This window comes from Gekko japonicus, unplaced genomic scaffold (genome assembly GCF_001447785.1).
Source record: "Gekko japonicus isolate JY-2015 unplaced genomic scaffold, Gekko_japonicus_V1.1 scaffold928, whole genome shotgun sequence".
NCBI lineage: Eukaryota > Metazoa > Chordata > Lepidosauria > Squamata > Gekkonidae > Gekko > Gekko japonicus.
The window spans coordinates 701,669-710,258 of record NW_015163114.1 but is presented as its reverse complement, the minus strand read 5'-3'; the positions used below and the strand labels follow the sequence as shown (position 1 = coordinate 710,258).

The window sequence follows — 8,590 nt, the reverse complement described above, 5'->3', positions numbered from 1 at the left end:
TATTTGGTGCACCCCTAAACTCTCTGCAAGCGAAGTCCTTCCTATCCCTGGATAGGGGCAAGGCTATTAAGGTGGTGACCTATGCCTTTCTACAGAAGAGGTGGCAGTCAGTTAAATCTATCCAATGCCTATTAGGCCTTATAGCAGCTACCATAGCTGTCATCCCCCTAGCTAGACTGCATGTGCGTAGTCTCCAGCTTTGGTTCATTAAGAAATATGGCCCTGTGAAACATCCCTCTGGGCACTGTTTCTCCATTCCCAGATCAATTTTGAAATCTCTTCATTGGTGGACAGAGGACTCGGAGGACATTCTTTTCACAGGAGTCCATTTTGGGGTTTGAGTCCCACAGTTCACCCTCATTACTGATGCTTCCTTAACAGGCTGAGGTGCCCATTGTGAAAGGTTCTTGGTGTAGGGTAGGTAGTTGGCACTTAGTACTCACAAACGCATTAAACTTCCTTATACTGAATCATACCCTTGGTCCATCAAAGTCAGTATTATCTACTCAGACGTCAGCGGCTTTCCAAGGTCTCAGGGAGAGGTCTTTCACTACCTCATCCTTTAAACTGGAGATGCTGGGGATTGAACCTGGGACCTTCTGCATGACAAGCAGATGCTCTACCACTGAGCCACAGCCCCTCCTAAAATAGAGACCTTTAACATCAACATTGTTGAGCTGTGTGCAGTCAGATTCACCTTAACTCCTTTGCAGATACCCTCTGAGGCAAAAGGGTGCTTGTTCAAACAAAAAAAAACATGTATTACCTCAACAAACAGGATGGTAGCCTTGACCCGGATACGGATCATCAGATCTCAGAAGCTAAGCAGGGTTGACTTTGGCAAGTACTTGGATGGGAGACCTCCTGGGAATACCAGAGGCAGGAGCTGGTGGCAGGCTTTATTCAGCCACCTCTCTGAATATCCTCCGGGCCCTCAGTAGGGGTCAGTCACCAGAGATTGCCCTGACTTCCAGGTGTACTGTTAGCCAAATTACCTTATACACTTAATAAAGATGGGGAATTATGAATTTTATTAATAATATCAATTGGCTTTCAAGGAGCAGTGACCTGTGTATACCGAAGTTGAGTTATCCAGATCCCTAGAAATAAGCCGGGAGACTAGATTTTAAATAAAATTGTTTCTTTACTGAAGAATCCACACTCACATATAATAAATCAATCACTCATTCAATCAATACAGAGCTATAGAAATTAGACAGAGTAAATAGTGACAGTTGCATGAGAGGATGGAATTGTTGCCCCCTGAGCCGGAAATAATGAGACATACAACTGTTTGGAATTCAAACAAGGGCCACTTTATTAACTATTTATTTGCATAATAAATCAACAGCAAGGGAACTAAGTGGGAGCAGAACAGGCTAGGCAGGTGTCACTCCAGCCAACCTCCTTGCCTAGATGTATGGGCAAATCACTAAACCCAGTCTAGGGCCAAGTCTCTGGCCCGTGACCAGCAGCCCAGCACACAGGTCACCCCCCAGGAGCACCTACCTTTGAAGCCCTACAGCCTCAGGGAGGAGCTTACCCAAGAGGCTCCCTGAGGTGGTCACCATTCCCAGCCCTAAGCCCTACAGCCCTGGGGCCATTCCTGATGACCCCCTGGTCCCAAACCGGAACTGGCTGAAAGTGCTTACCGGTTCTGCTTTCTTTCCCACCCTACTCTGCTTTGGCTGCTGCAGCCACCTAACAGCCCAAGGCTGCCTTAATCTCTTGCCGCAATTCCTCCAGGAGTATGTCATTGCCCTTGTTTGACAAATGTATGCCATCATCCCTGTATAGGTCAAGCTTGACCCAAATACCTGGATGAGGGAGAAACCAACCCAAACCCACCTCCAGTGCTTCTCCATATGTCAGTTCACCTTCTTCCGGGCCCAGTCCAAACCCCGGGGGTCCCCAAGGCCACGCCAGACACGGCGCGGCAAGATAGCTGACCAAATAATCAGCATACCAGGCCACCTTGCTTTAATAGTGGTGAGGTCAGTCTTGGCCTGAATTTCCAATGCTATGCCCTTCAGCAGGCCCAGGTTGTTACCCCCAAAATGGATAACCAAGGCTGTAACAATAAATTTGAGATAACCAAGACCTGTGGGGGGCAGCCGTTCCCCAAAGAACAACAGGAGGAGTCTGGGCCATCTCATGCCTGTCCTCCCTAACCATTTATCAGTATGAAGTGGCATGGTCAAGGCCTGGGGTCACTCAAACTCAACCCCCCCTTGCCATAAGACAGGCAATGCACCCGGCTCCCAGGATGTAGCCCGCTGTAAGCGGCTTGCACCCGGGCAGCCGAGCATCAGAACATGCCATGACAATACCTCATCCACCGCCGCACAGCCTGTGTAGAGTATCCATCAATGGCACTCCAAAAGGCAGTCTGCCCCGATAGACCTCTTCCCCCTACAGGGTTGCTGATAGTTGTTTGCCGCCGCAACAAATTGAGCTGCCCAGAACAGGTGGAGCAGGCCCACGTGGCATAGGCTCCGGCACCCTCTCAATTCCACCGTGGCCCATCAACTCAGGCCCAACTAGGAGCCAGTGTCCGATCCGTTTGCTCAATGAGCTGGCCAGAAAATGCAGCTGTGTCCGCAGAGAGAATCCTTCTCCTCATGCCACAGAACACCGCCCTAAAAGAGAAAACAGTGAACCACGGAACCCAACAAAAAAGCAGACCACAGCATGGCAAGTAAAGTGGGTTGTCTCGGTCCAATAGAGCCCCCCTTTCCCTAAACATCCATAGAATGCTTAATAATTCCACAATATTTGCATCAGCATCGTCCCTGATGCAGGGCACTGTGCAATGCTCATAGGGCTTATGTCCGCACTGACCAAGTGAAGTAATTATTGATATCCTAGGGTAGAGTTTCAAGCTCCCTGTAGAAAAAGGAAGCCCAGTCCCATTAATGGGATGTTGTTTATCTGGTGGCTCCTGCCAATCTAGCAGTTCGAAAGCAAGAAATTTCAAGTAGATAAATAAGTACCACTTCGGTGGGAAGGTAACAGCGTTCCGTGTGCCTTGTTGTTTAGTCATGCCGGCCACATGACCACGGAAATGTCTTCGGACAGTGCTGGCTCTTCGGCTTTGAAACGGAGATGAGCACCGCAACCCTAGAGTCAGACTCGACTGGCTTTCGAGCAAGGGAACCTTTACCTTTTTTATAAGAGTTATAAATCTAAAATTTTAAAGCAATCAGAATAGGGAATGTTTATACAGAGTTTGTGGCGCTTTTTTTCCTTGCAAATTAACTATATGCACCAGCCTGTTTTGCACCTTCATGCAGGCCATATGCATTTATGAACTGGGCTTCAGCTTAACCTGTCCACGTATATACTGAGTAAGGCTGTGCTGCCTTGCGTGGCAGTAGTTTCTTCCCCCACTAAGTGAGGGGACAGAACCACTGTCAGGTTTCCTGGCCTCCACAGCCGTCTGATGTCTTGCTTAACCCTCGCACCTACTGGAACCTACTTGGAAGCCACCTGCAGCAATTCCAGGCACTATGGCAGCACCGGGGCATCCCAGCCGGCACCATCCACAGCCTGCTATATCTAACGCCACTCCTTCAGGCCATGGCAGCACACTGGCCTTCCATTAAAGACAATTGCGCTAACAAACTTGTGTAGAAGGTTCATTAGGACCAACCAATGACATATATGACGTGTTGGCCGTCAAATTCCCCAATCACTGCATCAAGTTGGAAGTCACCCTGTATTCCTGCTAAAACAGAAAACAGAAGGTACAAATGACACGTTGCAATGGATATGTTCAAATCCTCACATATGACAAAGACTAGCCAACTCACCAATTCAGAGTGTATCCACACTGCCCACTTCACAAGATGCTGACAGGGATTCCTTCACAGAAATAAAACCTTAAAATTTCAGCTGCTGCACTCTTAACCCTTGCACCAGACAAACATCCTTATGTGCTTTAGGGGCAAATATTGTAATCGGAAGATTGGCAATTTAACTGTCTTTTTCAGAATAAAACCAAATAAATATGCCAATTTGAATAGAAACCCTTGTCTACAGTCTCAAATATAATAAGCCCTGCTGCAATAAGCAGGTAAACATTGTTATTCTTCATAAGGAATAGCCCCTTCGATAGCTCTGTACGCTTTAAAGCTTAATAAAATGAGAATAGCCTGCTCAGACCGGCAAAGGCTCCCTAGGTCCCAGGCAGAGGTCCATCACCTCACCCATCTCCCGATCCTTCACATAAAGATGCTGAGATGGAACCCGGGACCACATATACGCAAAGAAGATGGCTTTCACTGAGACACATCTCTTCAATACTCCCACCAAGCTGTGGATTCTTATAAGCAAAGATCCCACCATGAGAGTCGCTGGCACCTGAGTCCCAATTGAGTGATTAACCAATGCACAAACCAGTTTGCTCTGGAGCCATCCAGCCTGAGCCAAAACAAAATTGTGAGAACCAGGGGTGTGAGCTAGCCCACACTTGCTCAGCTTAGAGGGACACTGTTTACATTAGCAAAGGCTCTGCCACTGAGCAACAGCTCCTCTTCATGGCTATCCAAGGTCTCCGGCAGGGGTCTGTCCCATCCCGTCCCGTCCTGACTTGACCTATTAACTAAAAACAACGGGGACCATGTCTAGGACCGTATACTTGCCAAGAAGATGCTCAACCGAGCTACACATCCCCACTACACTGTGGAATAATTATAGAGTGTCCAGGTGCAATCAAATGGGTGGGGGACCGGGTGCAGACCAGGTGTTCAAGAGTATTCCCCTTATATATAAAGAGATAGGTAATAGAGCTGCCTGTAAGGACAGAAATTACTAAACCCTTGAGCTTCAAATCAAGTGGAAAGCCAGCCTGAAATTGGTGTAGTAAGTAAAGGGAGTATCCTTTCAAACCAAATTGGCCCCCAGAACTCCCTTCAATTAAAGGCCTCCTAAAGGACAGACCCAAAATGGCTGCCCAGGGCAACCTCCTAAAATCACCGCCATTGCTTAATTACAGTGAGGAAATGGCTGCCCTGAGCACTGCTCCTTAAATGCCACTCTAACTAATGCAGATTTTTGGAAGCCAAGTAAAGACTTACATGGGTGGGTTGCCATTGCCTGCCTCCTTGTAGCAACCCTGGCCTTCCTTCATGGTCTCCCATCTGAGTACTAACCAGGGCTGACCCTGCTTAGTTTCCCAAATCTGATGCAGTCATGCCAGCCTGGGCCATCCAGGTCAGGATATCCAAGTAGCAAGCCGCTGATGTACCCACAATGTGTCTACACAAAATGGCCACCCAGACAGTACCCTTAAAATGGCTGCCATACTTAATCAAGCCTAAAGGAATTATGTGAAGCCCACATGAGGGGGGGGGTGAGTAAAAGACTCCACACCCTCTAATAGCCAATGCAAGCCTGTTTCTGGGTGAAATGGTGACTTGGGGTGCTCAGGTAGGGATGCAATAATGTGATAGGGTGAAGAGGGGCGATGATAGATGGTAGGGGATGTCACGAATGCAGCCTCACCAACTGCAGGGAATGTCACGAATGCAGCCTCACCAACTGCAGCCCCTAAGAAACACTGGGAGCCCTATCAAGGCTTTCCCCCCAAAAAAGAAATGTGTCACCTATTAGCAAGTGTGTGTGTTCGTGTGTTAAACACGTTGAAGCAGGCCACTGTGAACCGCCCTATGACCGCACGTCTCACCGCGGCCCCGACACTCAGACTGCTGGCAGGGCCAACGCCTCCAAGGTCACTGGTGCAGCCTGATGCTCACTCGGCCACCGATGCGCCCACCAGCTCCTACCTCTGCCAGCTACTCAGGCGCAGCCCCAACGACCCTGCTGCTGCCGCCTGTTAGACAGTTGACTCAGCCCGCTGCCGATGCGGCTGACAGCACCTCGGCCTCACCACTCCCGGTGCACAGCGCCACACCAGCAGCTGCTGTGGCCTCGATTCGGCCTGACGCTGCTGGCGCCGACACACCTGGACACAAACAAGGCCCCCCGACAACAACGCAGTCTCGACTGGAGCCCTGCTGCTGCTTCTGCTGCAGCCGCTGCCTAGAGGAAGGCCGCCGAAATGGCCCTGAGGATCAGGCTGCCCCCAATGCTCTGGCCATCTGCGTGGCCCAACGCAGCCCTGCCGCAGCCGTGGAGAACGCTCCTCACCAGCCCGACGGTCCCACGCCTCAGCTGCTACGTGGCCCAAACACGCTGCTGCAGCCCCGACAGGGACTCTGCTGCCTCAGGACTGTCCCTCCTGGGTGCCCCTCTCACTGTCGCATCTTCACTGAAAATGCAGTCACCGCAGCCTCGAAAAGGTAGGGCAATCAACTACCCAATATGTTTGGAGCTGTTACAGCTTCCGAGCACGAAGTGCAACTGACAAGAGGGGGAATGGGGCCAAGCTTATAAAGGCTGGCCCCACCCCCTCTGCATCGAGACACACTGTGTCTCAGCACAGCTGTCTGACTCACTTTCCTCCCAGCGGCAAAATGGCCCGTGCGCTCAATCAGCTTTGCCGATAGCGCACAAGCCTCATTGATTGGGTGATACTTTACCTTCCAATGCAATGAGGCGATCCTGCAGTGAAAAATGGGGGGAAATACAAGGAAAAGGAAACTGTGTAATGGCCAGAAGCACACAGGAGAGAGACTTTAGGTAGGGCTAAGACTGAAGCCGACTAGGTAGGGCGGGGTTGGGTAGGAGAAGAGAGAGAGTGAGCATGGGCAGATGCTCTCCTTTTATACCCTAAAAGGGGCATGGGCAGATGCTCTCCTTTTATACCCTAAAAGGAGCCACCAAGCACCTAGTCCTCAGGAACATGCTAGACGCTGCATGTGTTGGACAATTGACATGATGTTTCTTTAAGTGACTGAAAAGTACTGAGAAACGTTGAGTGATTTCAGCAAAGTACTTTTATTCGGAAGGAACAAGACAAAAAACAGCCGGCTCGCAGGCCGGTTTATATGCCCAGAAAACCCACCACCAAAACACACCCACTACTGCCCTATAGGCTATGTACAGTGGCCGAGAGTCCCATAGGCTCTCAGCTGCGGACCTGGCCCTCTGATAGGTGCGGGCTAGGATCCACTCGGCTATTGTTCTCTGGGAGTGAAGCTTCAGGACTTCGCATGACCGCGTGGCCCAACGGTCGTGCACGTGGTCATGGCGGAGTACATTACAGTGACACCTTTCAGAGTTTGGGGCTAAAGACAAAGGAGAAGAACAGGCAGTCATTCAAGGTGCGCTTGGCTAGTTATTAGCATCAATGATCTGATGGTCTGCAGCTGCATTATCTTGATGGGCGAGGGGTGTGTTAGTCAGCCCAGTTAATCCTGTCATGGCCAAGTTCTTTTGTTTAACTTGCAGATGACTACGTGCAGTTTTGGGTAGTTGCTAAGCGAGGGTGTGGGGGGGAATGCCTGCATGATGGAGACAATGCTTGCTCATGGTGTTTTGGGCAAGAAAGTCCAGGTTGTCTCTGCAAAGTATGGCATCTCTAGAAGTCTGGATGCTGGTTCTATGTGGGTGCGATTATCAGGGAGGCTGATGTACTGTCTACCTGGGTCTGCAGTGGCTTTAGAGATGCAGGGATGGATGGCATCGAGTCTTCCATGGGTCCAGATCTGGTTCAATGTGCAGCTTCAGTGCAAGGCTTCCCTTGTCTGGGCACATGTATTTTTGACTAGTAAGTTGGCTGTGTCTCATGGTCACCATTTTCCCTAGTTCACTCTTTGTACAGTCCAGATTTAGAGTTTAACTTCAAGTCCATACTGTATAAGAAGCTTGCAGGGCAACAGTACACACAGTCAGTCACCAGAGGTTGCCATGGCTTCCAGGTGCACACATACTCACATGCATACACACACATGCACATATTTAAAAAATACCAAAAACAAACTAACAGAGAGGTAGAGGGTCTTGGAGGCTATGTATGTAGGCCATTATAGTTTGGGATGTGGCTACACATATCATAATCTTCCCTGTGGCTGTTCACATAGTGGGAATCCTGAACTCCATGGCCAACTGCTTAAGCAAGGTCTCTGGAGCACAACGGAATACAGAAGGGCCTGTTGTGATGTGGTCCATAGGGTCACGAAGAGTCGGACTCGACTGTGTGACTGAACAACAACAACAATGTTACCTACCGGTTTCTGGTTTATGGCGGCATGTTGAGCAGACTCACCTCCCGGACCTCCCGAGGGTGAAGCTGCGCACCAGCAGAAAGGGGGGGCGAGGCATCGCTACCCCCCCGGAGCCTGGTTGAAAGGCTCCTAGCCATGGGACTTCTGAGAGGTCGCCTCTTTGCCAGTGCGATGCTGGGGAATCGAGGCGCTTCTCCGTCCCGGCGGTCCTTCTGCTGAGTGTCCGAACGGAACTAGTGACGCTAACTGGGACAAGCACTGGAGATCAAGCGGCTAAAACAGAGGCTAAGTGAGGTCGTATGACCGAATATGAACAGTGAGTCGGAATAGAGCGTATTTGCTAATTTAAAAAGAAAGCTCCCCCCCCCACGAACTAGAAAGCAAAGTTAGCGGGGGAGGGGCCCCTCCCATGCACATAAGTTTAAAAGCAAGCCCCGGGGGGGGGGGTAGTGGAAGCAAAA

The 8,590-nt window shown here is 50.0% G+C and overlaps 1 non-coding gene across 1 annotated transcript; it reads right to left on the bottom strand.

The window, feature by feature from the left end:
- Window positions 1–568: 568 nt before the first annotated feature.
- TRNAD-GUC lies at window positions 569–640 on the bottom strand. The gene has a single exon. It is a non-coding gene; the product is annotated as a tRNA-Asp (tRNA).
- Window positions 641–8,590: the final 7,950 nt, after the last annotated feature.